General features: G+C 35.7%; 1 pseudogene; it reads right to left on the bottom strand.

Moving 5' to 3' along the window:
- Window positions 1–2,859: 2,859 nt before the first annotated feature.
- LOC113601181 (uncharacterized) lies at window positions 2,860–3,027 on the bottom strand (annotated as a pseudogene).
- Between the last annotated feature and the right edge of the window lie 17,227 nt (window positions 3,028–20,254).

Genomic DNA, 20,254 nt, shown 5'->3' with positions numbered 1-20,254 from the left:
AAATTCCTAGTGATTTACTACTTGAAACAGAATCTAGCATTGTGAAAAATGAATTCCTCACTGCAACACTTTTGTCTTATGCTCTCAGTAGACATTAAGTTTGTGCTTCAGAAAGTGATTGTACATAAAAGCAGAGAGAGGCATGGATCCTATATTCCCCTTCTAAGACTGAAGCCTTGCAAAGCCAGGTTTCATCACCCCGTTTTAAATCCCATGGGATTTTGGACATTCCATTTAGAGATGGATTTTTTAATTTTAAAAAATCCCCATGTGTTCTTTTATACATTATAATAAAATACGTTTATCTCTGGTCACATAGCACAAGCTTGTTGCTTCTGCTCTGACATGGTTAGTTAGAACACTAAAGGGTATTTAGAAAGTATTCAGATATGGTGTGGCCATGGGTCACACAGATGTTGGGAAGTTTCCTCTGTGCAGTCTGAAGCAGCAAGTGTGATTAAACTATGAAGTAGTATTTCTAATCCAGTGCCAAAAAAAAAAAAAAAAAAAGAAAAAAGAAAAAAGAATGAGCAAAGGAAATATTTTTAGTCAATTTTGCTAAATTTAAAACTTTTTGATTTCTCCCTTGGTCTTGTACCCCTTCACCTTCTTATGTTTACACTGATACTCAAACTGGTTCCAATTAAATGAGTTTATTGGTGCACAAATTCTAATTTGTTTGAGCAAGTATAAATAAACATTCCTATGATAATAAGGTGTAGGTGTGTTGTACCAGTACATGAAATGAATTCACAAAAAAGTTACTTCTTATAAAACAGAACTTAAAAAGATTCACATCCATTAAAAAATATTTTTAATAAAAATAGTAGGCTCACAAGCCTATGGCCTTGATTCAGCTCTTAAAATGTCCTCTCCAGAAACATGAAAGGTGGCTCAGAGATTGTCTACGTGGTCAGATGGAATGCATTTAGAGGGACATTGGAATTATCTCCAACTTACTAGCTTTGCAATACTATTCTAAAAACAAACTTATGTAAAGCCTTTTTTCCCAAGGTGAAAAATTTTTATATTCAATTTTTAACCTATCTTTATAATTAAATGCTATAATTAATAATTGCTTTAATAAAATAGAATTCTCCATTTAATAGGTTAAATATAGAAAAGAACAGATAGGCTAAACATCCACCATTTTTTGTTAAGAAATATACACTCATGAGTCCTCTTATATTAACTGCTACATTATACTAGAGTGCATATAGATACACACCCAGGGTTCATAAAACCTATACAAGAATGCGGATTTCCTTGTCCCCAGTAATGTTCTTTACCACAGATTACTAGAATGATCTACACAGTTATTCATATGCAGTCAACACAGAGTTGACAGTCATTTAATAATCTCAAAACAAATGCAAAGTTGATGGTTAGATAATGCATCACAGAAGATCTGTGGGATCTTTTCCAGCATCTAATGTTAGTGCCCATTTTGCAAAGGATTTTAAGCAATCTTTGAGGACATGGCTTATTTTTTCCCCTTTGAGTTTGCCTTCCTTTTTTGAGATGTGCTCCTTTTCTATTTTTTTTTTTAGCTCTATCAATCCTGCAGGGTTAATATCTGCCTTTCTGACCATTTTAGGATTCTGGATGCTCTTATAATCTGACAATGGTCAGATTTTTGCTATTAAATTTATATTGTAATATTGTGATTAACTTTATATTGAATTTATTTCCTAAAATTGGCCATGTACTTCTTAAGGGAAGTGACCACATGTTAGATATTTTTTGGACTTCCTTTGAATCACAAAGTGCCTCAGTGGAAGATCAAGGAATGCATAAATGGATTTATAGTTATTTAAAAACTTTAACCTGTTACCTGTACCAATTCCATTTGCTTATTCTATGTCTCAGAGCAAGTACAAATGATCAAGAGTTGTTTTATTCTTAGATTGAATTCATGAATTCTACTCCATAATGTTGGCATCAATGGATGTCAGAATATTCAAGAAAATAATTTTTTGCCCATTATGATGCCCATTAAACTTTTATTAATGATTTTAATAAAACTGAAAGAAGCAACGAGTAAATGGTTGAGAAATTCCTAACTTCACACTTCTTGATAGTTTAAATTATTGATCTTATTTGCCATGGGGCTGGCATTTGACCAAGTATCCTGCCAAGTTAGTAATTAAAATACAAATTGGTTTTATGAATCAAAGTGCTTTCTTTCTAGATAGATAAATCCTCAGGGACACTGGCAATTGATATCATACACACTTGTAATGTCAAACAAGAAAAGGTTAGTTGCAATTATAGACAGAAAACCATTAGTGGGGCTTTGGATTGTACTGATACAATTACTCTAGCCTGGGATTCTTGGTCTAAGCACTATTGTCCATTGAAATAAAATTTGCCAGAAAATCTGCACTATGAAGCATTTAGGTGATAGTAATCCCCTTTAAAATGAAGATAATGCACTCTCATATTGTCTGTGTTGATTTATAAATCTATAATTTCAAACTCTGAAAAATAAACATCTCTCATGATGGTTATGTTCCCTTTCTATTCTTGACAGGCCTATTTCAAACAGACCATACCTGGGGAATGAACTACATTACAAACCTCTAAAGTCCTAAGTATCATGCTGAAGATGATATTGCCTCAAAAGTAACTTTACAAACTCAGTACACATATTCCACTTGAAATTGGGTGTCTTCTTCCCTCTTACCTATTAGTGGAAAGAGGCATGAGTGCCTAGAGGGAGAAACCAGGTCCTAGATGGGGAGCACAGGGGAGTTACACGTTTCAAAAGGGCACGGAACAACTATTCTTAGAGTCTGGGTATGTATGGAAAAGGAACAAGCTGTACGTATAAGAACTGATGTGATACACCACATTCTGGATGTTGTTTCCTTTTTTCCTTTTATACTTCTCTTCATCCTTGTTACTGAAAATAGAATGAGAAGGGGAAAGTTACAGTAGAAGGAGGGTCTCCGCCTCATTTTCAATTAGCAATAATCGCTCCTCAGATAAACCTCATTGGCTACGATACTGCCACTGCACAAAGCTTCTGCCTCATTTTCAAGCATATCCTTACTGAGGTAGATTTCATTATGACTTGTGTGAGAATTGCTCCACTTCTTGTTACATACATATTTTCTTCATCATTTAGATATTCCTTTTCCCATGTGGATTTTCTGAAAACCAAAGGTACATCCCAGCTACCTTTTGACATAAATAATAAAAGATGCAGACCCCTTCTTCTGTGTTCTCCTCTGTATTCCAGCATAAAAAGGAAGTGAAGAAGCCGGGGCTCTAAATGCAAGGTTGTATGCAGGGTTGGAGTCTCTAGCCAGTGGTTCTCCAGCTCTCTTATCATCTTTTACTGTTTGAGTCAAATTAGGAGACTCCAACAAAAGTAACTACTGCACACAGTTGATTATTTGGTTCATGTATGTTTTAAAAATACTTCTAAAATTGTGAAATATTGGAGAAAGTGATGAGGTTGAATATTAAGTTGACTTCAGAAAACAAGGAAAGGGAGATCTTAGGTGGGCTATTATCATGGCCTCATTACTTGACATCCCAAGTAGATACAGGTGGTAAGACACGAAGAGTAAAATATTAATCCAATAATAAATTCAGTTAAAATAATCCATTTCAGTTATGTAGCATATGTTCACATCTTGGTGCAAAAGTCCTTTGGATGGAAAGTCACCCACCTTTTCCCAGGAGTCCAAAGGAAGGAACCCAAACAGGACTATGAAGATGACAAATGATTGTAGGATGAAGATTGCTCTTTTCTCATCTGCCAATTTAAATGTATCCTTCTAAGTATATGAATGTTACTTAATACTGGAGCTTAGTTAAAAAAAATACAGAGAGAGAGAATCAGACACTGACCGGGTCTGTGGCGTAGCAAGGACAGCTCAGTGGTTTGAACTGTAGGGTTGGTGGATAGCAGGTAAGAAAGAATTCCCCTACACAACCAGAGAGCAAGAACAGTTCATGCAGCCCCAGGTTGTAGATGCCATTCTTAGATAACCCATATACAGACCAATGGGGAGATGACTTGTATTATCTGTTTTTCTCTATTGAAAATTCTGATTCAATCTTTTTTTCTACTTCTAGAAGCATTATTTGCCACTAAAAAGTCTTTATTATTTATAATAACAAAAATGTGTATTCTTCAGGAATGCTGTCAAGGCTACAATTGTATCTTCTCAAAAATTTTTAAAACTCACATAAGGTCAAACAAACCATCAGGGGTCTCAAGCCAGCAGAACCATCACATATGAAGAAGGGGCAAAACTGGCTATTCCAGAAAGGAGGTTTAGGAGGAGGTAGGGATGCAGGAAATAGAAGAAAGATTCTTGCCCAGTATGTGATGACACCTTAGCTTCCTTCAAAATTTTAGTAAATTAATACTCATGAAGTGTTTCAGGCAAGTCATTCTGTTGGGGGATGAAGGATATGAAAGAATGGGTCTTTATGTTTAGCTTGATGCAGGAGATGCTGTGTCAGCAAATCTGGAACAGGAGTACACAGAAAGATGGGGAAAGAAAATTGTATAGAATTTGAAAAATTTCAGAAGCTATGCATGTGGAGGGGGTAATCTGAACTAGTGTATGAAATGACGCTGGGAATTAAATCCAAATTTATCTGCAGTGGGCTTTTAGCTAACTGGTGGTTTATAATATAGAGTCACTTTTTTAAAATCTAAATCTGTGTGGATATATGCTTATATGCAATTGAGATCTTACTATATATAAATGTCTTCATTTTTTGAGGCTATAATTTGTTCTAAAAAAGCTACAAATGTATTAGTAAACACAATTTCTATAGTATTTTGTAAAAGGAACACTCCAAATTTTATTTAAAATTTCTGCTTAGATTTTTTTCTTCAGATCAGTTTGGAATTACATTTAATGCTGTAATAAACAACCATGTACTTAAATAGTTTTAAATATGATCGCCTCCTTTGGAGAAATTCCTGGAAGTTTTATCTTTAACGCTATTGATACCTACTGGCAAATCACTTTCCAGGAACTTACCACTTTCTACTCACCCCGGAAATCTCCTTTTCATCAACTTTCAGTGGAAGGGAGTACTAGCAAATTTTGATTTTTGGTATTTTCAATCTGGCAATATTTTTTTTAAGTTTAAATCTCAGGAGTGCCTAGGTGGCTCTGTCGGTTCAGCGGCTGACTTCAGCTCAGGTCATGATCTTGCAGTCTGTGAGTTAGATCCCCATGTCAGGCTCTGTGCTGACAGCTCAGATCCTGGAGCCTGCTTCAGATTCTGTGTCTCCCTCTCTCTGTGCCCCTCTCTGCTTGCACTCTCTCTCAAAAATAAACAAACATTTAAAAATGTTTAAAAATAAATAAATTTGGCATCTGGTGGCTCAGTCAGTTGAGTGTCCAATTCTTGATTTTGGCTCTGGTCATGATCTCATGGTTTACAAGACTGAGCCTTGCATCAGCCTGCTTGGATTCTCTCTCTCCCTCTCTCTCTGCCCCTCCCAGCTCACATTCCCTTGTTCTCAAAATAAACACGAAAACAAAATTTAAAAATTAAATTTGACCACTAACAAACAGTATGAATATGTTAATTTTGGGGAGGTCTTGGTTTTCTAATGGATTTGTATAATATTTGTATAAGAATATTAATGAATATTGAATGTTTCAGACATATTACTTGGAGCTATATTAATACAAGTATTTTTGAAAAGGTTTCTTTGAAATCTAAGTGAATTAACTTTATACCTTTTGGAAGAGTTCCTTATGTTTAGAAAGTGCTACATATATTAGCTTTTACGGTTATTAGTACTTCACTTACAAATCGTCAATTATAAAAGAACTTACAAAATTCTTACCATTGAAGATATCTTAGCAACTATGGAGAAAAATGGTAATAGATACTTTCACTATTGGATAACTTAGTCTAATTATAAAACATTGTTTTTATACTTTTATGTATTTTTGAGAGACAGAGCACAAGTGGGGGAGGAACAGAGACAGAGGGAGACATAATTTGAAGCAGGCTCTAGGCTCCAAGCTGTCAGCACAGAACTCGATGCCGGGCTCGAACTCACAAACCGTGAGATCTGACCTGAGCCGAAGTCGGATGCTTAACCAACTGAGCCACCCAAGTGCCCCAATTATGAAACATGTTTTAAAGAAACAAGTAAAATAACCACTCTGGCTCAAGTTGGGGGAGGGGGGAAGAAGTGCCACCAACTCAGTTTTTCCTGGTCTTCAGAGTGATCCGTCTTCAAGACACCTCTTAAGAACTTTCAGTGTCACTGAACATCAAGTATTGAACACCATTACCAAAGATCAAATCCCTCATTTAAAAATAAGATTCAACCATCCCTGAGAAACAAATAACAGTCCTTGATCATACAAGTTAAAAGAGGCACATCTTTTTATATTTTCTTTGCAGTTGATACAGAATAAAAGAAAATCAATGTAGTATATTCTCCAAGAGTATGAAGTAAAAGAGTCCTTATTTCAAAACATTTTGTAAAAAGAAAATCAGGAACTATTTGCCTGGTTATTTGTTTTGTGATACTGGTAGGGAAATGGATGCTAATTTTCTAGAAAAAGCTCTATTTCAGCCATCCAAAAATTTTGACTAGAATTACACATTTAATTCTAATTGCATAAATATAATTAAAATACTAATTCAACAGTGATTCATATTTAAAACACAAATCATTCACAGAAGTATAAATTATATGAATTTATATGGCACACACATAAACACAAAGACATTTGGGTATCAGAAGAAATCTCAAAGTCACACCAGTGAAACATTTTTATTTTCCAAAGGGACTAATATCTCATACTTTTATTGCTTAGCTTATTATTTTCATTATCTACCTGAAGAATTGAGAAATCACAGTATTTTTACTTATTCTTCTCCTACCAAACCCAAAGTGTCAATGATATTTATTTTGACATTTTCTGCAGAGAAAGGCTATTTTAGGTGACTAGTGTTTGCTTTAGGGTTGCATGTGATAAACAACAAGCTAAGTGCTAATGCTCACAAGTTTAATATATTTTTCTGTTTTGCTTCTCTTAAGGTTGCTTTGTGAGATTCTTGTATAGGTTACACTTTTAGAGCTCTCTAGAAAACCCAAAGACTACTTTATTCTTTTGGATTTGAGAGTTTAACTACAGGCACATAACAATGTGCAGTCCATCTTTATGCAAATAGCTTAAAAGGCAGTGTGTCTCAAGGGCTGGTTTATGGCATTATTTCGTTTTATATCTTTGCAATCAACACCATACAGCTAACATGGCCATGTAAATTCATGAGAGATTTTTCTACTGAAACCCAAAACAAGGTCATCTGCTTTTGAAGATCGGAGTGAGATAAAAGTGACACTACTAAAACAACGTGCACAGCCTCTTTTTTTAAACTGCTGACTCCACCTTTGAAAGTAGATCATTGATTTCCCCCCTCCAAATTTGGATTTCTAATGCTAATTCTAATGAAGGAATTTTGGACGAGCTCTGATACCAGCAATTCATGCTTATTTCCTTTTACAGAATGTTCTCTGAAACATTAAGTTTCAAAACTCGTTTTGCTTTCCATGTTAGAGTTAGCTTTTTCAGGTACATTTATGCATGGAGGTAAATGGACATTACGTTTTTGTGTGTCTTTAGGATGCATTCTATGATGTATACTACAGAATAGGCTGCACTATTTTAAAAAATCAACTGGCAGATAGATTTAATGAGATATTTGTTTTTGAGGAGGGAGGGTAACTGCCTTTATCGCCTTCTATCCTTTTTACATAGTTTTATTTTTTATTAACAATAAAACTATTCAAAATGAAACTTACATTCACTTAAGTTTTTCCTTTGTGATTTGCAGTAAAATGTGTTTGTGCAAACTAAAGTGTGTTTTGCTAAAGTTTTCCTTTTTTAAAAAAAATATCAATTTATTATTTTTTTTTAATGAGAGAGGGAGAAAAAATAGAATCTTGATACCTAGGCTATACAAACAAGACAAGACCAAAATCAGGCCTCTCTGGCCATGCAGGTAATGATTTAAGAAAACCCAAACTAAAGGTTCTCACACACCTTTTCTTGAATAACCTACAAAATGGAGAACCAAGATCATTGTTTTCACATGCCTTAAAGATACAGACAGGTAACTTTCATTAAATATTTGTCATACTGTCTACTCATCTTCTACAATTGTATGTACTCCTAACAACACAATGTTAATTCCAATAGCATTTTTAAATATAACAGTGTTACATTAATTTTAGATGTACAACTTACTGATTTGACAAGTTTATACCTTATGTTCACCATAAGTATAGCTACCATCTGTCTGGTTACATAGCTATTACAATATCACTGAGTGTTGCTATTTATACTAAAATTTGTATAGAACCACAGAATACTCTAGCCAAAGTAACTCTGAGAAAGAAGAACAAAGCTGGAGGTATCATAATACTGGATTTCAAGATATACTACAAAGCTGTAGTAATCAAAACAGTGTGGTACTGGCACAAAAACAGACACAAAAATCAATGGGACAGAATGAAGACTGAATAATAAATTCACAATTAAATAGTCCATCAATCTGTGTTGAAGAAGGCAACAATTTACAATGGGGAAAAGACAGTCTTTTTAATAAATGGTGTTGAAAAAATTGGACAGCTACATGCCAAAGAATGAAGCAGGACTACTTTCTAACACCTTACACAAAAATTCAAAATGGATTAAACAAGGGAAACAAAAATAAAAATAAACTAGTGGGACATCAACATAAAACAAAACACAAAACAAAACAGTCCAGGAAACAACAAAATAAAAGACAACCTACTGGATAGAAGATATTGGCAAATGATATATCCAATAAGGGATTCATATATAAAATGTATAAAGAACTTATATAACTCGATACCAAAGAAACAACCTGATTTAAAATTGGGCAGAGGACCTAAATAAACATTTTTCCAAAAAAGACATACAGACAGCAAATGGGCACATAAAAGGATGTTCATCATCATTCATCATCAGGAATATGCAAATCAAAACCACAATAAGCTATCACCTTACAGCTGTCAGAATGGCTAAAATCAAAAACAAGAGAAAGTATGGACAAGGATGTGGAGAAAACACACTTGTGCGTTGTTGGTGGGAATGCAGATTGGTGCAGTCACTGTGGAAACAGTATGGAGGTTCCTCAATTAAAAACAGAAGTACTGTGTGATCCAATAACAGAAACACTAACTTGCATCCTTATGTTTATTGCAGCATTATTTTTAATAGCCAATATATGGAAGCAACCTTCGTGTCCACCAAGAGATGACTGGATAAGGAAAATGCGACATAAATGGAATAATATACAGCCATAAAAAGGGATGAGATTGTGCCATTTGAGACAACATGGTTGAGCTTAGAGGGCATTATGGTAAGTGAAATTAGACGGGAGAAGACAAATGATACCACATGATCCCACTCATAAAAGGAATCAAAAAAATCAATAGAAAGCAAAATCTGACCTATAAATACAGAAAAGTGATGGTTGCCAGAGGGTTTGGGAGTGGGGTTTAAGCAAAATGGATGAAGGGGAGACACAGGCCTCCAGTTATGGCATGAGTAAATCATGGGAATAAAAAGCTCCAACCCCTTTCTGAAATTCTCTGTGCTAACAGAGAACATAATAGCTGACTCAAAAATTAATCCCAAGACTTTCTCCTTACCAGCCTGGAGTTTTTACATACCGAAATTTTTTTCTATTTTCTCACTTGTAATATTTCTAATAGGATGTACTCTAAGCACTTCATGGATTATTCAGTTCACTGTTAACAACCTTACATCTCGGTACTATGAGTTTCCCCATTACTGATGGACTAAAGCAGAGAGTAAATAAGTATGTAGTTGCTGAAGTCCACAAAGCTAGAATGTGGCAGAGCTGAAATTCAAAGTCAGGCACAGCCTTCATCTACTACATCATATGCCAGTACTGAAATTCTAGAGCACCAGTCCCTTGCGTTTTCTTAACAAAAGAAACAAAATATGGAGTAGGGAGACTAGATGAGCACACTAAAATTTCCTAGTGGTTTTTTGTTGTTGTTTTGTTTTGCCAATTCTGGATAAGTGCAGAAGTTTTTACAATGTTGACAGACACTCAGGAGAGCTATACGGCACTGGTGTGAGTCTCAGAAGAACTGGGATTGAAATTCTGCTTCACCTCTTAGTAATTGCAAGAAAAATTTGGGTGAGGCACCTCATGTCTTTGAACCTCGGTAGATGAATAATAAGATAGCTACTTTACCTCACCTACATCATAGGTGGTTATGAGGCATTAAATATATGAATATAGGGCATGGTATACATATAAGGGATTACAGGTAAGAAAAAATTCTCTAAACTTTTCAAAAAAATTTTAAAACAATTGTAGAAAAGTACAGAGAATGAAAGACATGTATTTATCACCAATAATTAACTATGTTTAAATTTTTCCATTTTCTAAAAAGTGGAGAAACAAAATTGTAGCCCCACACCCCCACTTTTTATTTCCTCAAAGCTTATTTCCTACACTCCCTCTCAGAGGCAACCACCATGATAAATTTGGTGTTTTCCAAATTTATTGGACCACGTTTGCACACTTTTACTGAAAACATCTATACCCTTGTTTCATCGCTTTGTGTTTTCACAAATTTAAATAAATGCTGTCAATTTATACAAAGCAATTTTCACACCACAGTATTTTTGAACTCTTCTCTGTACATTTCTATACCTGATTCAAGTGTATGAACATATCACAAATATTTATCCATTTCCTGACTGGTGGATACTTTGTATCCAAATTTAGCTATGCTTTAATAAGCAGCTTTGCACACATCCAATACACCCATGGAAAAATTTCTCTACATGTATCCTAGATCAGAGGCATGTCAAGATTTAAGCACAGCACCCTAATGTGATAAGCACACCTCATTTTAAAAAGTGTTACATGTTTGTTGTTTCCCGCAATGAAACATTTGCAAGCCTCACATTTCTAAAGCATTCAACAAAACGAATGTTTTGGATTATAGTTCCTTGGTTTAATGATATCTTGAAACATTTTCTCTAGATATTAAAAAAGCATTTAAAATACTCTATCATCTGGCCATTGGAATTCACTTTCAAAAATGCAAATGTGAACATCGAATTCTTCAGTTCAATGCTTTTCCATTAAATTGCTATCAAATGACTACCAAATACAAAATGAATTCTTACGAAACTTTAAAGAATCCTCCATGATCTCAAACCCAATTTCCCCTTTCGTACCCTGATTTATGCTTTGTCTATAGCAAACAGTCCCCAATCAGTACCTTAGAGTCTGACACCTTCACACTCTGGTAATGCTGCTTCCTCTGTCCTCCTTGAGAAGACCATTCTTTTGTGCTTGACCAACATATTCAATCCCTGTTTGTTGAAACTTCTTTAGGACTACTCTTTCACTTTGCATTTTACCTGGTCTCTAATATACTAACTAGTTTCAGCATTGGAACAGGAGGGAAAAAAAGATCAAAAGGCTTACTAGATTAGGTTCCCGTCAGTGATTTTACCTAGATGTGAAAGACTAACTCAAAGCAGGCGTCCTAAGCGTGTGTGCGCGCGGGCGCACACACACACACACACACACACACACACAAATAGCAGTTGTGTGAGAAGATCTTGTAATATCTCTCCTAGCCACCAGGCCACTCCATGCATGGGGTATGCTCTGTTGCAAGACAAAGCTGAGTGGGAAAGGACTGGAAGGGAGCGTTGCCTCCTTCTCGTAAGCATCACTTGCATCACACACTTGCCGGGAAGCCTCACCAGGCAGATGTCCTGGGCAGCTGCAATGTCAGGGGTTCACAATCCCCAAAAACGGGTACTGTGAATTTAGTGTACCACAATTCACTATGTTTCAAAGAGTAGTGTTACAAAAAGATAAAACCAGTGTTTTAATCCCAGCGCTCTCTCTCCAACTCTCAGAGAAGTGTGTGGGTTGAATTGGGTCTTCTCAAATTCATATACTACCGCGCTAACCTACAGTATCTCAGAACATGGCTGTATTTGGAAATGAGACCTTTAAAAAGGTGATTAAGTTAAAATGCCTTTAGGGTAGGCCCTAATCCAGGTTGACTGGTGTCCTTATAAGAGAAAAAGTGAATCCACAAGAGACATGCCAGGGCTGCGTGAGCACAAAGGGAAGATCATGTGAAGACACGGTGAGAAGACAGCTGACTACGAGCCAAGGAGAGAGGCCTCGGAAGAAACCAAACCTGCACAAACTCGCATCTTACACTTCTAGCCTCCAGAATTGTGCGAAAACACACTTCTGTTGTTTAAGTGGCCCAGTCGTGGTATTTTGTTACAGCAGCCCTAGAAAACAGAAGTGAATTGGAAAGTCGTCCTGTGACTCAGACAATGTAGTGGGCACACTGATTAGGACGTGTATCTCATCAGATGGTGAACCTCAGTGACGTGTCCTTGATTGGCCAATATAAAGCTCATCCCAGTGTTTCCTGTCACTTACCACTCTTTTGCAATCCAAGTTTTTTTACATATTTACTTGTTATCTGGGACCCCTATCACCTCCCCCTCCCTTGCAACCCTCCCTGTATATAATTACTTCACTAGAATTTAAGTGCCAGAGGGCAGAAATGTGTCTGTTTTACACACTGGCAAGTGGCCAGTATCTAGAATGATGCCTGGCCCAGAGTAGCTGTTAAAAAAAAAAACAAACCACCTCTGTTGTCTGAAAGGAAGACTCGTTTTAAGATTAGATCATATTTATATTTCTATATAGAAAAAAAAGCTGTGTGACATAAATACATACTTCGTAGACAGTATTTGTTAAATGAATGCAAGATCTCGTGTCTTCTCCAGAAAGCCTAGTAATTGCACAACTTCCATTCTCTTTTCAAACCCAGTGTTTCTTGAAAAAAATAATTTTGTGATTTCTTTTAAATTACAAATCACTGTAATGCTCTAGGCATGGTCTCAAAGATTTATAAAAATGGAGACATTTAGTTCTCCTAAGAATCCTTTGTGGATATATGTATTTATTTATTTTAGAGAGAGAAAGAACGTGCAGGCAAGAAGGGAAAAGGGACGGAGAGAGAGGGAGAGAGAATCCATGCTTAGCATGGAGCCCAGCATGGGGCTTGATCCCACAACTCTGGGATCATGACCTGAGCCAAAATCAAGAGTTGGAAGCTCAACCAACTGAGCCATACAGGTGCCACCCTTTGTGGATTTTTAAAAGCAAATTGCAATCTCCTAAAAAGTGGGAGAGAGGGGGCCTGCTCTGCAATAATTCCAGTATGGATTTGGAAATCGATAGAGCCATTAAAACTCAGATTAGCAGCAGACCATGGGAGAGGGGGGAGCCATCACTGCTGACTTGATTTAGTATGTGGGGAATATATAACCCACACATGTATTTAAAAAAAAATCATTCCATTTGCAGCACTTTTAATGGTAATTTCCACTGGGTTTGAATATATGGTCACTTTTTATTTATTTTTTATTTTTTTTATTTTTTTTTCAACGTTTATTTATTTTTTGGGGGGGACAGAGAGAGACAGAGCATGAACGGGGGAGGGGCAGAGAGAGAGGGAGACACAGAATTGGAAACAGACTCCAGGCTCTGAGCCATCAGCCCAGAGCCTGACGCGGGGCTCGAACTCACGGACCGCGAGATTGTGACCTGGCTGAAGTCGGACGCTTAACCGACTGTGCCACCCAGGCGCCCCTATGGTCACTTTTTAAAAGAACACATCAGCTTATGGTATCATTGTGTCAAAAACTGTGAAGGGTCTGAATGCTCACCCAGCTTACAAACTAACAAGTTAGCCTGTGTAGTTTTATACATGCTGGCAGAAGACAGGAGACTCCCCTGTCAGAGACAATGGACTTTATCACTCATGGCCCCATAGGAAGCATGAGCTTCATGTTCACATCAGTTCTCTTTCCCCTACAAGTCCATGGGGGCAATGAAGGAGCCCAGACAGACGTTGCATACACAGTGGGTTTGTGCCACAGCTGAGGCATTCTGAGGTGAAGCAATTTCCAGTCTTAGGAAATATCTAGCAAATCTGTCCAGCTTTTGACTTGGAGGGAGAGGTCTTTATTATGTTAGACAGCAAACAAATCTGCCTTTGGTCCCATAAGGAAATATTTTCTCTATCTTCCAAAGCTGTTCCTATAAATATTTGAAAAGATAATCCAGAAAGGAAAGCTTCCATGAGGAGTGCAGAAATACACACAACCCATGAAGCATGGTCTCCTCATTTCTTGACATTTTTCATTACTCTCTTTATACATTCATGAGACACTGAAAGGCTGCTGTCCTGCACCTTGAATCTTCATTATTCTCCTTTAAAAATATTCTCAGTGCTCTTTTAAGAATCCGATTGTATAGTTTCTCCTGAACCTCACTGTGAATCCCAGTTTGATTTGCTACGTTAAATGATTTACTCGACAAATATATACCGAGCACTTTCTATGCGCCAGACACGGTACCAGCAACTAGAGATAAAACAGTGGACAAGACAGACAAAACCCCTCCTCTCCTTAACGAACAAGAAATTAAATAATTTTAGAGATTGTTAAATACTCTTAAGAAATACGCAGAGCCATGTGATAACAATTTGGCAACTGGTAACATTAGATAAGCGGGATCGGCAAAATGCCCTCTAAGAAGGTGATTTTGAAACTGACATTTGACAGATGAAGAGAGGCTGGCAGATATTAGGGATGAAGAACATTCTGAGATGAGAAGCACTGGTACAAAGAACTTGGAAGGGGTGAGCGTCTTGGTAAACAGAAAGCAAGCATTTGTGCAAATATAGTAAGGAAGGCAAAAGTGATAAGAAATGAGATCAGTGGTAGACAGAGCCCAAAATATGTAGGATTTCCTTGTAGTTCATAGTGAATACCTTGGTTTTTATTCTAAGTGTTATGGATACAATTTGTCTAAGAAAACTACAAAGGTGTTGGTGGGCTGGTTTGGTCTAGAGTGGTAGATGTGAAAATGGAGAAAATTAGGTTACTTTGGAAGTTTCAAAACTAGAGCCAATGAAATGATTTTTGTGTCTTTGCTGGTTTATATGCTCAGGTTTAATTTTATATTCAAACTTTTTCTATATTCAATTTTAACTGTGATGCCTGTTAATGCCAAAATCTCTCCAAACATGAATCAGATTTTTATTTTATGCAACATAATTGGTCATTTCATCTCAAATACATCATAAGGAAGTCAAGGATATTGAAAGAATCTTGCTAGGAATACTTTTTGATAGAATAAAGTAGTCATCAACTAATAATTCACAATCTAACAGTAGTAAGAGGATTGAACAGAAATAACTTAGTAATTCTTCTTAGGAGCACTTTTTTGGTTGCGACATAGGATGACTACTAAATACACTTGGGACAAAGCAAAGAGTCTTAATATATTTAGGCCACCAAAAGTATAAAATTTTAATTATTTCTTAAATCGTCTTGGTCAAGCTCTTAACTGAGGTTTTTTTTTTTTTTTTTTTTTTTTTTTTTTTTTTTTTTTTTTTGCAAAATTGCTGTGATATGCTCAGGCTAAAATGTAAGAACAAGCTTAAAGAATAGGAAATAAACTATATAAAATATTTATCCCAAACATGGAATTGACAAGGAAATCTTGGATTCTTATTAAATATGATTTTAAGGTAATTATTCTGTAACAATTTGCTATATTTTTCCTCCATCTTAGATTAAAAACACATATATATATGTGTTCAGAAAAAATGAAATCTAAAACATTTGAACTGAAAATAATTCGTTTCATTATCTAATTTGGCTCAGTCTCTTCAAGTGTGACTTTTACCAGAAGAAAGGTGATTATTGTATGAACTTTAAGGATTAATCATTCTAATGAATCAATATGGTTGTAAGTGGATGAAATATGCAAGATAAAATTTTGAAAACACCATTCGATATGCCATCCAAGAGATTTTATCATAACATAAAACTTATTTTAAAAACATAGTTATAATTTAGACCTATACTATCCAAAAAACTTTAGCGTATGTTTTCAATATGTGGTATTTAGGTCTAGATGTAGAATAAGCAGATATTTATAAATGCTGATCTTGAAAAGCTTTTAGTTGTTTGATACAGATATTTAAAAGGCAAGAATTAATTTGGCCAATTGAGGTCACCAGCTACTATCAATGAAAAATATTGTTAATTTAATGTTAAAAACTTTTTGTCAGTAGCTTGAGACTTTCCTGAGAAGAACAGGGAGAAAATGGTGTATCAAGAAGTATTTCAATTGTGTCTAATATAATTATCCATATAAACATGTAAGAGAAATCTATTATTTCCATACTTCACACTGTATTAATAACATATGGTTAAACCAGATCTTGTCTTCTTTGAGCTCTATTAGAGAAACGACTTTACATCCATTTTGATTTGCATTCAAGAAAGTAAATCTTTCAAGGTCAGAACTTCTGTACCTAAATATTATTTACAAAGAGAGCTACAGTGGTGCCATTTTTACATATATTATAGTGGCTGAGAAACCTGATAAGCCAACTGTCCATTCCATACTGTATAGTTGCAAAGACCTTGATTCTTGATGTACTGGGTTTAACTCTCTTACATTGTTTTAAGGTGTTTATTATACCCTCAAGACTTTTCTTTAGCATTCACCTAACAGAGCATTATCCAAAGTATTGTATGACATACAATTAGTATTAGCCTCCATATGAGCTCTGTCCAATAGACTTAAGTTGATATTTTGCTTGCACATTGAGTGAATTTTAGTAGCTTGTTTTTGATGTTTTTATCTCCTTATTTAGCATTAAGTATGACTCATGAGCGACATTACTGAATAATGTGTTATGAGGAACACACTATGAATACTACAGAGAGTGCCCTGTTTCCATCTATAACTTTGTCCTTTTTATTGCCCTTCCTTGTTCAATTTGTATCATCTTTCACCACCTAGTTTGCCTTGTCAAAGACCACCTCTCTTTCCAATTTGTCCACCATCGAATCATGGTAGTTTGTTTTGACCTCCAGCAGCTTCTAACAAATTCCATTTTATTCCCTCTTTTATCTAAAATGAGCCTTATTTTGTACCAAATTCAACTGAATTGCATTTTCTTGGCTTAGTCTATAGAATTCCAACTTGCTAATTGTTTTATATATCTTTTTAAAAACAATTTTGGAGGAACAGATGGCTGCAACTGCCCAGAATCTGCAGCCAAAACCACTAGTCAACTACCAACAATCTTTGGCACCTATACTAATTTCTTGTTATTAGATCCCCGGGAAGAGGTTGATAGAATAATTCCTCTCTTACAGTCTTGACTCTGTTTTCTAAAATAAAGCATTGCCACACTGTCCATAGTAACGGTCATAATTTTAACACCATCATAACCATTTCCACTGGGAGAGCTGTCAACATGAATCTTTGATAAGAACGTGGGGACTCTTATCATTATTTTCCTAATCAGAGATAATTACTGTAGCAAATAAATGTTCTCAGGGAGTTGCAACCTAGGTTACATCAGACTTCCTTTGGTTTTCTGTGATATGCTTCCAGCAGAATAAATTACTTTCCACAGTAGTTGGGATGTAGCAAAATTTCTACAGATGTACCCCCTATCTATTACTGTTATCAGATTCTATTTTTCAATTGCTCTGTCTATATTGAGAGTCAAATGAAATAAATTCCCCTTATCAACAAACATTTATTGAACGCCTGTCTTAAGAAGTGTAATGGCATATTATCTACTATCATTAAAAAATAAATAAAAGAGTCCACTGTTCTGCTGAAACATTTCTTTTAGGATTAGTTCCTTCATATTGATGTAAAATCCGTTGAGTATTTTGCATCCTTCTCCGTATGGCATATTTAAGCCCTAGCTGGGGTATGCTTTAGATTCAATGTTCTTTAATTTGGGGAATATCATCCATGTGCAGTTCCTTCTAGAGTGAAAATGTGATCATAAAATTTATCACATATATCCAGACAATGTGGAACTGTATATTTATACTACATTTCACCAGAATGAGGCAAACATGATTAGCAATTGATCAAATTCTGAAGTCTCCATGAATTTTCTTCAGTATTTCATTGCCTTGCCCTAACACCACTAACACTTTAGTTGCTTACTGGCTTCTCCTTGGCATAACCCCCATCAGCACATGCTCTCAGAAATTACTATACTTTAATCCTAACCCACTAGCTCTTGAGCAATAACTTCTCTGGCTTAGCTTTGAGAAATTATGTGCCTTTCATAAAGTGTGGTAACAGGTTCTTCCTACCTTCGTCATGAAGTTGGCATTGTTCTCTCTCCATTACAGGGGGTTCTCTATTCTAGGAAGTAGATGTAAACAGGTTTTGGTTTTTTTTTTTTGCCTAAAAAGAATCCCTTTATCTTTGGTTAAAAGCACTCATCTTGGGGGTGCCTGGGTGGCTCACTTGGTTAAGTGTCAGACTGTTGATTTTAGCTCAGGGCATGATCTCATAGTTTGTGAGACTTAGTCCCACAGTCTGTTTTACTGCAGACTGACAGCATGATGTCTGCTTGAGATTCTCTTACCCTCTCTCTGCCCCTCACCTATTCACACACATGTGCACGCTCTCTCAAAATAAAGTTAAAAAATAAATAAAAGCACCCATCTTGTATATTACACAGTTCTGGAAAGACTGCAAATAAGAGAACTCAGCACAATGGTCAGATATGGACAATCTGATTATTCCATTCTCCAACAAAAAATGATTAATCCAAACAGTGGGCATGTGAATTCTTCTCTGGTATTGACACATGGAAAATGAAAGGGAAAAAAACTTAAATTTTCCATCTTTGGTCACAATAAAGTATGTTTGACTCATATACATTCCCTGACATTTGAAGATTTAACCACAACAGGTAAAAATAAAGACAATATATAATAATTTTTTTAAAGCTCATGAAAGATGATACTTACTATATCATAGTGGCATTGAACTGAATACTTAGGCCAAGGCACTTTGACCCTGTGATCTCCCTATTACCTTTCCCAGTTTCAGGAATATCCCTTTTAATTTTTTGTTAAATTATCTTGAGTTGCTAGTCTTTAAAATTGCACATAGAAATTATTACTGTAGTAAATAAGGTGATCCTATTTTAAGGTATACAATAATTGCAATAACTAATACATACTGCATATTTGTATTTGGGACTGTTCCAGGGGGTTTCTACATATTAGTTTTAATCCTCTCAACTCTAAAATATTTAAGGCACACAGAAGTTAAATTGCTCAAGGCTTCAAGGGCAGAGTTGCAATCTGTGTCCAGGCGGTCTGACTCTAAAATTGACCTTAAAGCAAGTTTATATACTGAACAGCAGAGATGAGGTATGTTGTGGCTCAAAAAAACATCACTTTTGGTGTAATAAAACCTAAGAGTTGTTGTATACTTGTTTAGTTGCTGCCAATACTGAAGTTGAGACTTCAATACTTTTTCAGTGTTGTTGAATGACAAAAATTGTATATATTTAAGGTGTAGAATTTTCACTGTAATCCTGTGGTGTAGAGATGATTAGCAAATAAGGAAACTAACTCGAATATTATTGTAGCTTATTCAATTCATAACTAGGGAGAAAAGGTAATGGGATCTAAATAACCATCTGAAATCCAGAGTTGTGCTCTTCACTCTGCTTGACCAGAGACATGTAAATGTTAAAAGACTTACTTTGGGTCATGGGTCTTTTTCAATTAAAAGACAAAAACCTACTTTGAGAGAGAAAAGTAAGCTCTCTGCATAGAATTCTGTTCATAGCAAATCAGTTTTAACTCCAAATTCCATTTGACCTTACAAGGTAGAAATAAATGCTATGCAAATAAGTAGAGGAAGAAATGTTTAGCACAGGATAAGAAGAGGAGGGCAATGGACGTAGGACCTGAATTTTAAAAAATTGGCCAAAGGAAAAGGAAAGTAGATATTTAAGAGAGACTACAACAGCTTGAATAAAGCAGAATGGAAAAGAGCAGGATGACAGAGGTGTTCACTGTGAGTAGAATGGCGGTGAAGACATTTGACAATTTGTCTGGGGCCAGGCTGTTAAGAGCTGTTGGGCTTAGATAAATCAAATGCAGTTGGTAATGGAGAATCATGATAGGCTTTTGTAAAAATGAGTGGTGTGACCGGTTCATTTTCCAACTAGTGAGTCAACATCCAAAATGAACAAAATAATTGCTCAAACACTGTAGGAATCAATGGAATAAAGGCATATCTCAATGGTATCATGTGAGTA

The sequence above is a fragment of the Acinonyx jubatus genome, chromosome A1, assembly GCF_027475565.1.
Source record: "Acinonyx jubatus isolate Ajub_Pintada_27869175 chromosome A1, VMU_Ajub_asm_v1.0, whole genome shotgun sequence".
Classification (NCBI taxonomy): domain Eukaryota; kingdom Metazoa; phylum Chordata; class Mammalia; order Carnivora; family Felidae; genus Acinonyx; species Acinonyx jubatus.
Note: the sequence above shows the minus strand (reverse complement) of the source record. Positions and strands in the feature narration are given on the sequence as shown.